Raw genomic sequence first — 17325 nt, 5'->3', positions numbered from 1 at the left:
AAGTGTCCCCTCAGGAGTTTGACGGGGAGACCAGGAGTTTGATTGCTTGCTATGATGTGCACTGACCATCAGGGGGTGGCCGGAAAGAAGAAAGGCCCCAGCCAGCAGCTGGCAGCCAGGGAAGGAAGGCCCCAGCTGGCAGCCAGAAGTCCCTGATTGGCCCTGATCGCCAGCCAGGCCTAGGGACCCTACCCATGCATGAATTTCATGCACTACGCCTCTGGTAAAGTAATGAAAAGCAAGGGACTGTAGACAAGACTTCACTATCCACCAACGCTATCATTCAAAATTGATGGTGAAATCAGGAGCTTCATAGACAAAAAAACAACAACAAACAAAACAAAACAAAAAAACTAAATGAGTTTATTACCACCAAACCAGGAATGCAAAAAATGCTAAAGGGACTGGTGTAAGAAGAAGAAATAGAAAGAGAGGGAGGAACACAGGCATAAAAATTAAAAATTACAACAAATAAGTACCTATCAATAATAACCTTAAACATAAATGGATTAAATGATCCAATCAAAAGACATAGGGTAGCTGAATGGATAAAAAAACATGACCCATGTATATGCTGTCTACAAGAGACCCACCTCAGACAAAAGACTCAGACAAAATGAAAGTGAAGGGGTAGAAAAAGTTTTCCATGCCAATGGAAATGTGCCAGGGTTCTTGTCCCAGCATCATGAAGGGTTCAGGAAATCTGGAGAAGGCTGTGCGTAGATTAAATAAGAGTCCAGAGATGAAGCATGATTTTGAAAGGCATTTGGGGGTCAGAGGAGCTTAGCTGAAAGAGCTAAGATCTAAGTTTTAAGTTCTCAGGTCTAAAGTCTTAAGGTCTGAGGTCTTAAGGTCTCCTCATCCCAGGACCCCATGCTTTTTATTAATACAACTTGTCTTGAGGCGAGGCAGAGATATACACTTCAAAGGGTATACACAAGCATTGTCAGAATGGGAGAATTAGCCTACGGCTGTTCAGGTGTTTGGCCAGTAGGAGGCAATAACATGTAGATTAAGATGCTCTTTAGCTGTCTGGCAGCCAAGAAAGCAATTTAATGAATCCTATTCAGGTTTGGGGAAATGCCATCAGCCATTCCCAGATTCAGCCCTGCTGCCATGCTGGAATTGGTCTCTGGCAGAAATGGAAAAAAAAAAAAAAAGCAGCAATACTCATACCTGGTATTTGACAAAATAGATTTCAATAATGATTTATTTGATGATAGCTATTGTGGCAGGTGTGAGGTGGTTCCTCATTGTCATTTTGATTTGCATCTCTCCGATGATTAGTGACTGAGCATTTTTTCATATGCCACTTGGCCTCCTGTATATCCACTTTGAAGAACTATCTATTTAGATCTTTTGACCATTTTAAAATTGTATTGTTTTCTTCCTTTTGTTAAATTGTTTTCTTAACTTTGTGCTTTGTCTCAGAGTATTTCCTCAGGTGGAAATGTTCTTCCCTTTCTTTGTCTAAAAACTGTCATTTTAGGAGATCTTTCTAGCCACTTTAACTTATTTACTTTTTCATTTTTAATATATTTTATTGATTTTTTACAGAGAGGGAAGGAGAGGGACAGAAAGTTAGAAACATCGATCAGCTGCCACCTGCACACTCCCCACTGGGGATGTGCCCGCAACCAAGGTACATGCCCTTGACCGAATCGAACCTGGGACCGTTCAGTCCGCAGGCCGACGCTCTATCCACTGAGCCAAACCGGTTAGGACTGTTCTTTTTTTTTTTTTTTGAGAAATTTATATATCTTAAATATAATGTGACTCTTCCCCATTTTTTTTTTCTTCTCATAAGTGAATGGTGGTGATGGGGTCCCCTGGAATGAAAAACTCATAACCCCACCACTCCCCACTCCTCCACCAGGAGCTCCCCTCAGCAATTGCCCCAACTGAACGTCTGTCTCACCAATGGTCATGTTCCCATACTAGAGTGGCCACATCCAATAACCTCTTGCCTCATTTCAGGGTATCTTGAAATGGTCATACCATCTTCAGAATTAAAATGTATGTAGGATCTGTAGTGATAACACCTCTTTCATCCCTCATATTGTTAATTTGTGTTTTCTTTCTTTCTTTATTCATCTAGCTAGCAATTTATGGATATTGTTGATATTTCAAAGATCTAATATTTGGTTTTGTAAACATTCCCTATTATTTGTTTTCTATTTGATTTATTTCTGCTTTTTTCTTTATTATTTCCTCCCTCCTACCTTTTTGGACTTTATTTTTTTCTAGCTTCATAAGGTGGAATCTTAGATCATAATTTATACCTTTATTCTCTTTATATTACACATATTTAAAGATCTAAATTACCTCCTAAAAATACTCAGGGTTTTCCCCCTATATTTTTCTATTATTTCTAATTTAATTCTATTATTGCTAGAGCATATTAGGCATCATTTCAATCTTTTAAAAATTTATTGAGATTTGTTTCATAGCGTGGCATACGTTCTATCTTGATGAATAAATCATGTAATCACCATAATGTTGTCTGTGTCTATGAGAGTTTTCGTTTCTTTTTCTTGTTTTTATGGGAGAACTAATGATTTTGATTTGTATGGAATTAAATCCCTGTATTTCTAAAGTCCCATTTCCCTTAGTCCAGTCATAGAAGAATGTAGCTGGGGTTTAGTAGAGCTAGAGGCATAGCCAGTGTCCAGAGTTTCCTTTCCATGTAGGAGCTGGTCCAGTATACAGCATCAGTCCAATAGTTGCAGTCCATTAGTCCATTGCATGTGGGTGAATGCCAGGAAGCCAAGCGTGAGCCATGAGCCAAGCATACAAAAAGAACCAAGAGCATAAGAGCACAAGAGAGTAAGCTTTTTTGTTCGGGGAATTATGTATCCCAGATCTTCCCGGGGATTGCAGTGGCCATGGCCATTCTGGCCAACCATCTCTATCCTCAGGTGTGATTGATAGTCAAGTACCTTCCCTAGTCATTCCAACTTTACTGGACATGTGTCTATTTTCCCTTTATCCAGTCCCCTTCTCCCAATGTTTTGCAGGGAACATGCCTATAATGTCTGGCCTTTCCTCTGCTTTTTTCCTATTACTAATAATTAGCTAATTACAATGGTATCACTATAATAGATTAAGAACTTGGAAAGATTATTGTCTTCCCCAGCTCTTTCCCTGAAACTCAGTTTCTTCTCAAGTTGATTTTTTTCTCCCTTCCTTTTGTATCTACTCCTCTGTCTTTGAAAAAAATTTAAATTTGAGATTTAAAAATATACAACTAGACCATGATCTCAATTAATTTATTTTTTAATTATAAATTTGAGTCCTTTAACATACTTTATGATTTATTTCTTACTTTGCTTCTATTGCTTCTACCACTTATAGTTTCTTATTCTTTAAAAAATTTAAAAAAAATATTGTATTGATTTTTTACAGAGGAAGGGAGAGGGATAGAGAGTTAGAAACATCGATGAGAGAGAAACATCGATCAGCTGCCTCCTGCACACCCCCTACTGGGGATGTGCCCGCAACCAAGGTACATGCCCTTGCCCGGAATTGAACCTGGGACTCTTCAGTCTGCAGGCCGACGCTCTATCCACTGAACCAAACCGGTTAGGGCTTTAAAAAATTTTTTTAATTTTAATTTTGTTTATTGTTGACAGTATTATAGATGGCTCCCATACCCCCCCCCCATTTTGCCCCCTTTCTACCCAGTCCCGCCCCCCCCACCCACCCCCCGCCCCAGGTCTTCACCATGCTATTGTCTGTGTCCATGGGTTTTGCATATAAGTATATAAGTTCTTTGGTTTCTCTCTCCTATGAGGGTTTTTTTTCTTTGCTTAATCCCTTCACCTTTTTCACCCAGTCCCCCAACCCTCCTCCCATCTGACAGTTGTCAGTCTGTTCTCTGTACTATGAGTCTGTTTCTATTTTGTTAGCTTATTTTGTTCATTAGATTCCACACATAAGTGAAATCATACAGCACTTGTCTTTCTCTGACTGGAATATCTCCATCACTTCATTTAGTTGTCCTCAGAAGCAGCTTTATGTCCTTGTGGTTGGCACGATGGCTTCCAGTGGCAGTGCGGGCTAGACATTTCAAAGTCAAGAGGATCTGTTAGAAACTGTCTCCTAAGCATGAAATGGAAGTTCTTACCTTCAGTCTGATTAAGCCAATTGTATCACTTGCCTATCCCTTGACCAATAACCAGTCATTCCCAGAGGAATCCTGTATGGTGACTGGTTTAGAGATCAGTATCATTTTCTGATATTGGGAGTAGGGTGGCTATCTGAACAAAAATGGGTTTTGTTACAAAGAGGTCAGAGGGGAATAAATATTAAGTAGACACATAGTAACATTATTCACTATGGGGTATTTTTTAAACCATATTAAAAATGTACATAAAACTTTGGCAGATTAAAGTCCAGTGATAGATATGTAAATTAAGAGTTTCCAAGCAAACGGTCAGGAAAACCTATTTTATGCTTTATTTACAAAGTAAGTATGTTTTTATTTCTGATATGGTACCAGAGCTAATTGATCTGGGGTTCATTTTCATAAATACTATATAAAGTACATCTATACAAAACCTCATAAGCTTTTGGTTAGTTTATTTATTCTGTAAAATATCAACTTAGTTGTAAGGAATTGCAATCTTTGGAAATTTAAGAAGTCAGTCATCAATGTTGGGTCAATGAAGATTACTCAGTGTATACCTATTTTATTTCTTCATTTCCTCTGATGTAAGACACCATTCAGATAGTCCTTATGTTCAAGCAGCTCAAATATGATTAGTTTATATTATTCTTTGTAAAAGAGCTATTCTGGGAATTCATAGTTTAATGATAGGCCCCCATGATAATGTGCTCAGTTAGCCAATAGATTCCAAAGTGATGGAATATATGAATGACAAACCTATGTGTTGCATGGGAAGAAAATAATAGAACTATTCATATTTTTATCTCATGCTTTTAAAGTCCTATATCTTAGGACAGTTTTATAGTATGCATAATATATCAACACCACACAGAGTACATGTATACAATCTAATTTTTTTCCTAGTATAGGTGTATGGTTTGAAGAGTGAATTGGATTAGTTTGGTTTTGGAACACAATTTAGGTGACCTATCAGTCGTGAGACTCATTGCTTCATGGAGAAAAGGTATTTGGACTTCAAGCTTGACACTAAAAAAGTAAATGATAATAACGGTGATAATGATGATCATGGAACTGTAATCGGAACCAAGGTTTAGCTGCCTGCACCATGAAAACCAAACTTGTGAGACAGATGCTGGTGAAAAAGGTTTATTCAAGTACTGGTCACCTGAGAAGATGGGGGACTCTTTTTTCTAAAAATTATTCTTTATTGTTGAAAATATTACATATGTCAAGATGGGGAACTCTTGTTACAAAGCCCATCTCAGCATCTCAGTGCAGGCAGAGGTTTTATAGGGAGGGAGAGGGAAAGCAGAACAAAGAGATCAGTGACAATGTCCTTGCTGGTCCCAATATGGATCTGTAATGTCAGCATATGGAACTGGTCAGTGCTAGCCAATTCCTGCAGTTGGGGGAGCTGAGTCAACTGAAGTCACAGTCATGGCCCTGTCTTGTACAAGCAGGAACTGGAACTGCTGTTGCCTGCAATATGCTTATAAGGAAACTGCAGTGTGTGAGTTCCTATTATCAGTTTGTTAAACATTTTATTCGAATTCCGTTTCATGGTTAGAGTAGAATAAAGTTTTTATTTTCTGTTACAGAATGATCAAGATCAAAGTAATAACAGCTAATGTTTACTGAGCACTTACAAGGCACCAGGCACTATTCTAAGTACTTTGCATTCTTTACAAATCTCAGAGGTAAACACTATTACCTATTTTACTAGTAAATTCCATGAGGACAGAGACCACTCCAGTATTTTCTCTTTTTTTCTAATTTTTCAAAATTTATTTATTTATTTTTGATAGAGATATAGAGATGATAGAGATAGAGATAGAGATAGAGATAGAGATAGAGATAGGTAGACAGAGAGATGCATTCATTGATTGATTTTTGTATGTGCCCTGACCAGAAATGGAACCCACAACCTTGGCATATGGGTCAGCGCGCTAACCAACTGAGCTACCCGGCCAGGGCCATTTCAGCTTTTTCTTACCCGTGCATTACCTGAATTTAGCAAATAATTGGTGAATAAGATAAATTTTATTGTTGCCAGCTTTCTTAGCGAAAGGAGCAACATGGATTTCAGGGCCAGAGTGCGGGGGTCAGGTGACTTGTGGCTTCGCGTCCATGGGTGTCAGCCAAGCGCGCGAGCCCTGAAAGGAGCTATGAGAGGCTGCAGCTTAAATCCCCGCTCGGAGCCCTGGCCGGTTTCGCTCAATGGATAGAGCGTCGGCCTGCGGACTGAAAGGTCCTGGGTTCAACTCCGCCCAAGGGCACGTGCCCGGGTTGTGGGCTCGATCCCCGGTGGGAGGCATGTAGGAGGCAGCCGATCCTGCCCGGACCCAGAAACCAAAAAGCGGAGATTTTTGAGGAGTCCTTCCTGGCAGGAGCCTCAACACTAGGAAGCTGAAGCCCATCCGCCAGACGGGGTCGCTCTAGTCCACGTGGGACAAGCACGTCCCGCAGCTGACGCTCTAGCCGCCAGAGGCGGCGCCGCCGGAAGTCTCGACTGCTCCCGGGGGCGTGCGGCCCGCAGGCTCGTCCCGCCCCCTCCTCACCGGAGGCTGCAGCCCTGCCGCTCTCCGCCTCCGCCACCTGCTCCTTCTGCCCCGCAAGTTAGGTTCACCCCAGGGAGAAGGAGCCTGGTCCCTCCTGCGCCCCGAAAGGTTAGTTCTGGCAGCCGGGCGGCCGCCGCTGCGTGCGGGGCGGGCCGCTTGAAGGGCGCCCGGTCCCTGGAGGGTCATCCGCCGCTGTCGCTCGCTCCCTCCGCTGCGCGGGGCGCCGGAGGCAGGCGGTGGGCTCCGACCTGGGGATGCGGCTAGGGGGCCTCCCCCCGAGTTGTGAAGCGTGTGTAGCTGATCTTGCTGTGCGGTCCCAGGAGCACATTGTGAAGAGGTGGGGGAGTTGGGGTCCCCCGAGAGGTGTAACCGGGCACTTGGTGGTGGTCCTGAGTTGCACTGGGAGAAGGACCCTGCCAAGATAGATGTAGAGTTTTCCGGCCAATGGTCACAGTACCTTTTTGCCCGACCACACTTGCGCCATCCAGGGGCTGACTGTCGGTATGATTTCAGTGTAGGGCGCGGTGCACGTACATGTATGTGTATGTGCGTGTGCGCGCGCGCGCGCGCGCGCCCGGTCTGCTGAGTGTAATTTAAAAAATCTATTAAAAATCTGCCCTGGCTGGTTTGCTCAGTGGGTAGAGCGTCAGCCTGCAGACTGAAGGGTCCCAGGTTCGATTCAGGTGAGGGGCACTTGCCTGCGTTTCGGGCTCGATCCCCAGTAGGGGGCGTGCAAGAGGCAGCCGATCAATGATTCTCATCATTGATGTTTCTATATCTCCCTCTCCCTTCCTCTCTAAAATCAATAAAATATATTTTTTTAAAAATCTTATATTTTGATATTTGCTTGTCTGTCTGCCCCATCTCCTCCCGATTCTCACCTGAGGGGCCTTGCTCTACTTCAAGGTGTTCTCTTTGGGTAGAAGTAGCAACGCTCTCTTTAAACCGCGCACCTGGCAAGCAGCCCGTGTTCCTCTGCGCAGAATCTGGCTGGCACTCCCATTGACTCCGGTGAATGAAAAGCCCTTAGCCTGGCTGAACACCCTTCAAGGTCTTGGTTCTGCTGAACGTCTCAGTCTCATCCTTCAAGGAAAACACCCCTAAACGGACACACTATCCCCCCAAGCCAACCTGCAGTAATCTCATCACTTTGAAATTTACTCTTTCATTTAGTCAGAATTTGTTGAATGCCTAACATTGCCAAACACTGTTTTAGGAGCTGAGGATATAATGGAGGGGGGGAGGGGAGGGGAAATACACTCTACAGTTCTTTTAAAGAAACAGCAACAAACAGCTTAATTGTGATATAGTTCCGCACACCATAGGATTAACCCATTTAAAATGTACATTGATTTTTAAAGATACATTTACAAAGTGGTAAAACCGTCAACACTGTTAACCTAAAAATAAAAGACCTTTCGAAGTGAGAGGCAAGCAGCATTTATTTGTGACCAAAGCATTCAGGTAGAAGCTCAGGGTTATTTATGAGAAGGGGAAGGGGAACAATTACATCAATAGAAGGAAGGCATTTCTGTTGGTGCAGATTACTTAACATAGCGATGCTAATTCTAAACAATATTTTAAATTTTAAATTCTGATGTCATCAGCCCAGTAGTCATAATATCTGCTTTCTTGTTATCTTTGCAGACGGTTCCTTTGGGACACAATGTTGCTTTCCGCCCCATCTAAAGATTCTTTTGCTCTGTTTTAATATTCCAAGATTTGAGGCACAAGACATACAAGGCAGTTCCTCTGGGATAGCAACTGCATTTACACCATGATCAAGTTTAAAACATTTTAACCCCCGAAAGAAACCCTGAACCCATGGGCAGTCTCTTCTGACTTTCCCCAACCCCACTGCACTCCTAGCCCTAAGTAACTCCTAATCTACTGTCTGTATATTTGCCTACTCTGGGTAATTTATGTAAATGAAATCATACAGCTTGTAGTCTCTTTTTAAAATATATATTTGAAGGTTTTTTAAAAATTATTTTATGTACAAAGAGATAGCATTCTGTCATAAGGTGGATGTCTTGAACAACCCATTCATGGAAGTTCACTTAGTCCAACCTAATGAAACCTATGTCCTTCGTGTACTGACGGAAATACTGGCGACACATGTTGGGGGCTGTACGTCCGGATCAGACCATGGCGGTTTGAACAGATGTGGCAAGAACGAGCGTCCTGGCTGAATTTCCTTGGATGGCTCCAGTAGAGTTGCTGTGACCCATCTTGCTCGCTCTGTAGCAACCAGGCAAAAGGAAAGAGCTAGCGTACGCATGGCTTCTTGATATTTTTATGTTTAGTCTTTTTTGATTGTCTTTCACTTCACATTTATGTCATCCATGTTGTAGCAGGTATCAGTACTTAATTCCTTTATATTGCTCGATTAAATTTCATTTTATGGATATACCACCGTTTATCCATGGGTCAGTTGATGGACATTAGGATTGTTTTGGCTAATATGAATAACGCTGCTATGAACGTTTATGTATAAGTTTTAATGCAAGCATCATGTCCCCATTTCTCTTGGGTATATAGCTAGGAGTAGAATTGCTGGGTCTTAACATCTGAAGGAATTGCCAGACTGTTTTCTAGAGCCGCTGCACCATTTATATTCCCATCAGCAGTGTATGATGGTTCTGATTTCTCCACATCCTTGTCAACACTTGTCAGTAGTTGTCTTTTTTATTCTAGCCATTCTACTAGGGGTGAACTGTGTCTAGTGGTTTTGATGTGCATTTCTCTGATAGCTAGTGATGTTGAACATCTTTTCACATGCTTATTGTCCATTTGTATATCTTTGGACAAATGTCTGTTTATATCCTTTGCTCAGTTTTAATCAGGTTATTCTTTTCATCATTGAGTTGTAAGAATTCTTTATATATTCTAGAGTGTTTTTTTTTAAATTATATTTTTATTGATTTCAGAGAAGAAGGTAGAGGGAGAGAGAGATAGAAACATCAATGTTGAAAAAGAGTCATTGATTGGCTGCCTCCTGCACGCCACCCACAGGGGATCCAGCCCACAACCCTGGCATGTGCCCTGACTGGAATCGAACCTGTGACCTCCTGGTTCATAAGTCAATGCTCAACCACTGGGCCACATTTGCTGGGCATATATATTCTAGATGTAAGTCCCTTATCAGATACATGAAAGCCTTGTAGATTATGCTATAGTTCCTTTAAATGAAAAGCACGTGAGGTTAATATTTACTCTCTGAAGACCATGTTTAAGGCCTGTGGGGGCAATTCAGTGAGTAAGTTGAACAATAACTGCTGAGTGTGGAAGACCAGGCCCAGGAAAAAGAGCTGTAAAGAATATGTGTACAGCATTATGAGATTTGAAAATGAAGCCGGAAGAAATAGTTTATATAATTTGTTTATTCCCTATTGAATTTTGTGTTTTCCTTATTGATTTGTAAGAGTTTTGTATAGAGATGTTCACCTATTTTGACTTAGATATGTGGCAAATATTTTCAGTCTGTTTGCCTATTAAATTTTGTTTTTTATCTTTTACTATACTGATGTTTTAGATTTTTTTGTATAGTCAGTGTTTTCCTTTTGTAGGCTTTTGTGGGTGTAGTTTGGGATACTGCTTTAAATTATATGTGTTATAGAAACTAACATAGTAGTTCCCTGATTAGTGTGACATATGCATTCCTAGTACATATTTAACTTAGAGTGTTTATTATTATAGACACTGCCTCCTTACCTACCTGCCTTGAAAAATATGCTATAATCTGCTTAAGTTTTGTTGGTTCATTTAATTTTCTATTTCAAACAGACTTGTAGAAGTTACTCCTTTATTCTTTTATTCTTGTTTAATATACTCTATTAAATTTGTGAGAGCTGTACTGGACAGTTATCATCAAGTAGTGGTATTTATTTTATGTTAATAGAAGTTTATTTGAGGATTTAAAAAATATTTTTATTTATTTTTAGAGAGAGAAGAAGGGAGAGGGATAGAAACATCGATGAGAGAGGAACATCATCGATTGGCTGCCTCCTGCACTGTCTCTACTGGGGATTGAGCCTGCAACCAAGGTAAGTGACCTTGACCAGAATTGAACCTGGGACCCTTTAGTCTGCAGGCCAATGCTCTATCCACTGAGCCAAACCGGCAATGGCTCCTTGAGGATTTAATATGTACAGAGCTTGGATGTAACTATATTGGTTCTATATTGATAGGGACATGCTGGGAATACAGTTTTATAAAATCTGATTAACATTTTTATATTTGTTTTTCTCATTTCATAGGTTTAACTCAAATATTTTTATATTTTTCTTATTTCATAGTGGTAATTCAAATATTTTTAAGTTCGCTGAACATTTTCAGAAACTGAGGAAAGTTATATTACCATAGCTCTCTAGAAAAAGTTGCATGTCTTTATTTTACATACAATTTCTAGTTCTCCCTATGGCCTGATTTGTCAGGAGGATTTTGTGTTTCTTGCTTCACTGCTTAAGTTGTGGTAAAATATACATAACACAAAGTTTAGCATTTTAACCATACAATTCAGTAACATTAAAAACATTCATATTGTTGTGCAACTTTCTGAACCATTCTCTCCACACCTTTATCTTCCCAAACTAAAACTCTGTATCCATTAAATAACTCTCCATTGTCTCCCTGCCACCCAGCCCCTGGCGACCATGATTCTACTTTTTGTCTCTGTGAGTTTGACTATTCTAGGTAACTCATATAAGTGGAATCCTATAAGGTGCTCTTGGCACCTTATAACATTTGGCAACTACAAATGCACTGGAAAGGTCTGCGGATGGGCTTGAATGCTGCAGACACTTGGAACTTTAACATAACTTACTTGCTTAGTATCCTGCCAATACCAAGATTACACAGATGTTAAGCACCCAGCTAAGCCTGTTTATACCCCAGCTTTTTGAAAGAGACAATACACAATCAAATAAAAAATGCCTTTATAAGACTTCTTTTCAGGGTACCAGAATCAAAGTTAAATACTGGTTCCTAGTTTCCATTATTAGATTGTTACCTAGCATCACACCTGTCTATGTCAGGAATAGAGTGAGATAGCCCCAGTATTTTTGAGATGAGGCATATCTTCATTATAGTAGTAGTTATACAAATCTGTACTAGTGTTAAAGTTCATAGAACTGTAAACAGAAAGGCAAAGTAGTCACTTTTACTGTATGATAATTTTTAAAAAGATACAGAATAAGAGGATAAAAGGAAAATCATAAAACATTAGAATGCAAAAGTATTGGCAGAAAATTGAACAGTTTTGCCATTTTTAGTCCAAAGGCCTAACGCCCAAACAAAATTAGAAAGATCCTAATCTGACACAAGCATGTTGAAATATTTAAATATAGACATAGAAGTGTTTCTAAAAGTTATGGATGTATGCTAGAAATATTTAAATATATTTCAATATTTCATATTTCAAAAACATAATTTGGCAAAATTTGAATTTTCTGGGAATACTTCACAGTCTAACGTTTTATGATTTTCCCCTCTTTTAAAAAAATATATGGTAACCCAGTTGGTGTGACTCAGTGATTGAGTGTCAACCCATGAACCAGGAGGTTACAGTTCGATTTTTGGTCAGGGCACATGCCCGAGTTGTGGGCTCGATCCCCAGTAGTGGGTATGCAGGAGGCAGCCAGTCAATGATTCTCATCATTGATGTTTCTATCTTTCCCTCTCTCTCCCTCTCTCTGAAATCAACCAGATATTTATATGGCACTTTTTATCCTCTTATTGAGTATCTTTTTGAAAATATTGTAATATAGTAAATTTGACTATTTTGCCTTTTGGTTTACAGTTCTATGAATTTTAACACATGTATAGCTTTGTGTAACCATCAATATAGTCAGATATACCTCATCTCAAAAACTCTCATGCTGTCTTTTCATGGTCACATCTTTCCCTCAATCAAGTAATCAAAACCAAAAAGTAAATATCATGTTGTGCTTTTTAATTGTGGAAATTGGTGAAGTCGAATTTATTTCTTTTCTGTATACTAATGGTTTTATCCAAGTGTAATGGGCTAGAAAGGACAAAACCAACTTTGTCTTTAAAAATTTTTTTTTCAATTACAATTTACATTCAATTTATTTTGTATTAGTTTCAGGTGTATAACATAATAGTTAGATAATCATATTTTATAAAGTGTTCCCCCTGATATTTCCAGTACACAAGTGTCACTATACAAGTACTTAGTTATTACAGTATTGACTATATTCCCTATGCTGTACTTTACATCCACATAACTGTGTAATTACCAAGCTGTATTTCTCAATCCCTTCATCTTTTTCATCTAGACCCCTAATTCCTCTCCCCTCTGGCAACCGTTAGTCTGTTTTCTTTCAGAAACTCACAAACTTTCTCAGAAATAAAACTGTTTTTGTAGTGATATCTTCACCAGGTGTCAATGTTGTGCTATAATAGGACATTAATAAAGATTGTGATGCTTGTTGTTGGCTGAAAGTAATTACTTTAAGTTTTCACTTCAGAAAACCAGGACAGTTAATTAAGAGTTAACATTAACTCTTGAATATATTTACTTGGATCCTTTCCAAAATCTCTCTTATTCTTGTAATATTCCTAGCAAACAAGTTGTGGATAAAAGTACCCGTAATACTTATGTATTTATTTTCAAATGTTTTTAAATATTTGCAGAGTTATGAGTTAACTCTTTACTTAAGGTTAACCTTTGTGGTGCGAATAACTCTAGTTTTAAGAATAAATCCATAAGTCATAGAATCTTACTAGTGAGACTTAAGTTATTTTATATTCCAGCTTTTTCTATCACACGTAGGAAGCTCATCTATCATTCCTCAAAATTGGTGGCATTAATTAATCAGCAAATGGAGCAGATGCAGAAGAAAGATACAGATGTTGAATGTCAGATCCTGAGTTTGAAGCTTTAATGGAGATATTCAGTGGGAAATGATGTGGGGCTTGTGAGACATTCACACTTAGATGACACATAAGTTTTCAAACATAACACACCCAAAAAGGGACTCCCCTTTTCCTTACACTTCTGGTGCGTTACATTGGACAGTATATACCTCCCTGGGAACTGGAACCACCATTTATCCAGATGCTCATGAAAACTGTCTCTGACCATCTTTAGGACCTTTCAACATTTTCTTTATTCTTCCTCCTAGAGTTTCTCAAATGTCATCTCATTTCTTCCTCTATCACCCTAGTTCAAACTACCATTATCTCTCTGGATACTGCTTCCTAATTGGTCTACCGAAAATTATTATTACCTCCATTTTATTTTTCATATAAAATATATTTTATTTTTTTCCCATCATCTCTTATTTTCTCATACCCTCTTCTACTTCCCCTTCCCCCTCTACCCTGCAATCACTGCATTGCTGTCCATGAGTTCTTTTCTTAATCTCTTCACCCCCACAACAGCTCCCCCCCAACCCCCTACTCCACCCCCAACAGAGCTATGCCTGTTGAGTCTGTCTATGAGTTGGTTTCTGTTTTGCTTGTTCGTTCACTTTGTTAATTAAATTCTACATATGAGTGAAGTCATATGGTATTTGTCTTTTTCTGACTGGCTTATTTATTTCGCTTAACATAATGTTCTCCAGGTCCATCCTTTTTATAGTTGAGTAGTATTCCATTGTGTAAATGTACCATAGCTATTTTATCCACTCATCTACTGATGGGCACTTGGGCTGCTTCCATATCTTGGCTATTGTAAATCATGCTGCAGTGAAAATAGGGATGCTTATATTTGTCTGAATCAGTGTTAAGGGTTTCTTCAAATAAATTCCCAGAAGTGGAATTTCTGGCTCATAAAGCAGTTCCATTTTTAGTTTTTTGAGGTAACTCCATACTGCTTTCCACAGTGGCTGCATCAATCTGCATTTCCACCAACACCACACAAGGGTTCCCTTTTAAAAGCTATTTTAAAAGATATAAAATCTGCCCTACCAGCATAGCTCAGTAGTTGAGAGTTGACCTATGAACCAGGAGGTCACGGTTAGATTTCCGGGGTCAGGGCATATGCCTGAGTTGTGGGCTCAGTCCCCAGTGTGGGGTGTGCAGGAGGCAACCAATCGATGATTCTCTCTCATTGATGTTTCTATCTCTCTCACTCCCTCTCCTTTCCTCTCTGAAATCAATAAAAATATATATTTAAAAAAAAAAGATGTAAAATCTGATCATGTTGATTTGCTGCTTGAAACTCTTCTACTATTTACCATAATACTTAAAATAAGCCTGAAATATTTAACTTGACCCACCACATTCCTCCCTTCTCCCAACCTGTGATATGGCCTCACTGCTTTCTGCTAAAGACTCATATCTTGTCTCTTTTCCCTTGTTCACTGTGCTCCATCTTATCTGGTGTCCTCTCTGTTCCTTGATTGGAGGAGGTGAGGAGAATAGATGCCAGGAGACCTGTTTTTAAGCCAACATGTACTTTAGGAAAGGACAAGATGCTTAATAAGTTTGTGGCTCAGAGGGACATTTTCATAGCAGGAACTCATCACTTTTCAACTGCTGGTAGTAAATCAAGGGGTAAATGCACATGAGTGTGGTCTGTGTGGACCAAAATTATATTCCAACTGAGAAAAGAAAATTTAGGACCAGGCAGTTATTACCTTTATATTTGGTAGCTTTCACTCAGTATGCCTAAAATGACTTTACTTCTATACTATCACCCATCTAGCATTTAATTATTTGTTAATTTTGTTTTTCATGTGTTAACATTGCTTTAGCAACTAGTTGGACCGCAAAACTATCCAGGGCTTAGATGCTGTGCAGCCTGTTCTTGAGTCTGTTGGTTCCCAAGGCAGCTCATTCCTTCCTTCTTGGGATAGTTTTTTCTGCTAAGAAATTCTTCTCAATTTTACCTAATTTCTGGCCTGCAGTTACTGGCTCTCATTTTCCGTGGAAGCATAGAGAACAAGCCTAACTTCTCTTACTCCATTAACATTTTAGCTAATGAAGTAGCTGTTGTAGCTCCCAGAATTTTCTTTTAGTTAAACATCCTCAGCTTCTTTTACTATTTATAGTTATGTTTACTATTCTGGGCACTTTCTACTGATGATCCACTAGTTCAATGTTTGACGGTGTAATTTTGGGACCACCTGTATCTGAATCACTTAAGATACTTGTTTTAACAACTCCTTTGGGATTGAGATGGTAGATTGACTTGGTGGGGGCAGGTAGAAGAGGTTAAAGGGGGAATAAATGGTGACAGAGGGAGACTTTGGGTAGTGAACACACAATATAATATAGAGATAATGTATTACAGAGTTGTACACTTGAAACCTATATAATTTTATTAACCAGTGTCACCTCAATAAATAGAGTAAATATTGTGATGCTTCTTGTCAGTTGGAAAACAACTGCTTTAAATTTTCACTTCAGAAAAACCAGACAGTTTACTAAGAATTAATATTTGACTCTTGAGTCTATTTAAAAAGATGGTACATTGACTTTTCTAATCTTGCTCACTATTGAAACCCTGCTAAAGCTACAGTGAAAACCCAAAAGGACAAGAACTTCAGGAAAGGAGGCAATAGCAGTACAATTTAGAAAACTAAGTAGCCCAAGAATGAGTGGAAATTAATTTAGATTCCCAACACTCATGGTCAACCTAAGTTGGCAGAGGGAAAAGCTGAAACCAATCATATTTGCCTTATAAATCCTCAAAAAAGCCAAGAACCAGCAATACCAGGTAGCTCTAGAAATTGGGATACAGGCTGAGAAAATAGGATGATTATTGCTGAGGTGTAATTCTCCCAATGGGTGCTGTTCACCGTGGGACACAAAGCAGATAATTTCTGAATAAAGTAGCATTTACATAAGGGAAGACATTCCTAGAACTTATCAGGAAATTTGTGTTTATTTGAATCCCAAATTCTGAGGAAAGTTATTTATAAAGTAAGGAAACAAAAAATAAATTTTTCTTAAGTATTAAACCTCAGCAGTTAATATTTTGGGATGCCATTGGTTCTAAGAGCTCTACTGGCATCCAATGGAAAGCAAAAGCAGCCATGCAGACACACTGAATAGAATGTAAAGGTGCACGTTTCTGGGAACTAAGACAGGAGCATCTAAGAAAAAAATTATGATCTAAGCATCAGACTTACTTCTAGCTGTTGTTATATATATGTTTATATGTTCTTCCTGTTGCTAGTAGTGAGTTATAAATAGAATGAGTATTAAGGTTATGTGCATATTGTATTTCATATAGATCCTATGAGCAGACAACAAGTTTGGGAGTAAAATAAATCTATAAATTAGCAGTTACAACATGTTATTCTGTTTAGTACTGTTAACCTTGCTATGTTTTTTCAAGTTGTGTATGTACCGTAGAGTCAATGTCCAGAGATTCTGTGCCATATTAAAGCTTAGTCCCAGTCCCGCATTTGGTGAGTTTAACTTGTGTTCCCAGCTGCAGTTTGTTGCTTTGCTGCTGTACCCAGGCTCCTGCCTGGAGCCTGCTTGAGGCGTTGGCCATGCGGCTGCTAAGGCCATATGGCTATGGAGAGAATAGGTGAGCGCTTGGGTGGGGTGAGCATGGGTCAGGGGTGAGCACAGGTCTGGAGCTAGAGAGCGAGAGCTTTGTTCTCCTGGGTTTTAACCAGAAGCCTTTTCAAAATAACCAAATATCTTCCCAAGATT

At 39.3% G+C, this 17325-nt stretch overlaps 1 protein-coding gene and 1 pseudogene across 3 annotated transcripts in view; one reads left to right on the top strand and one right to left on the bottom strand.

The window, feature by feature from the left end:
* Positions 1-6677: 6677 nt before the first annotated feature.
* Positions 6678-17325, top strand: part of COA1 (cytochrome c oxidase assembly factor 1) — a 28891-nt gene continuing 18243 nt past the window's right edge. For 2 of the 3 annotated variants that reach the window (XR_011472599.1, XM_070423740.1), the window contains exons 1-2: positions 6678-6795; positions 10632-10733. The gene's annotated coding sequence lies outside the window, so the exon portion shown is untranslated. The remainder of the gene's footprint in view (positions 6796-10631; positions 10734-17325) is intronic. The other variant, XM_070423738.1, reaches the window with a different exon arrangement.
* On the bottom strand, positions 8748-9034 carry LOC139016733 (small ribosomal subunit protein uS14-like; annotated as a pseudogene).

The sequence above is a fragment of the Myotis yumanensis genome, unplaced genomic scaffold, assembly GCF_028538775.1.
Source record: "Myotis yumanensis isolate MYYU_CA2020_CCGP unplaced genomic scaffold, mMyoYum1.0.hap1 SCAF_9, whole genome shotgun sequence".
In the NCBI taxonomy this organism is placed as follows: domain Eukaryota; kingdom Metazoa; phylum Chordata; class Mammalia; order Chiroptera; family Vespertilionidae; genus Myotis; species Myotis yumanensis.
Note: the sequence above shows the minus strand (reverse complement) of the source record. Positions and strands in the feature narration are given on the sequence as shown.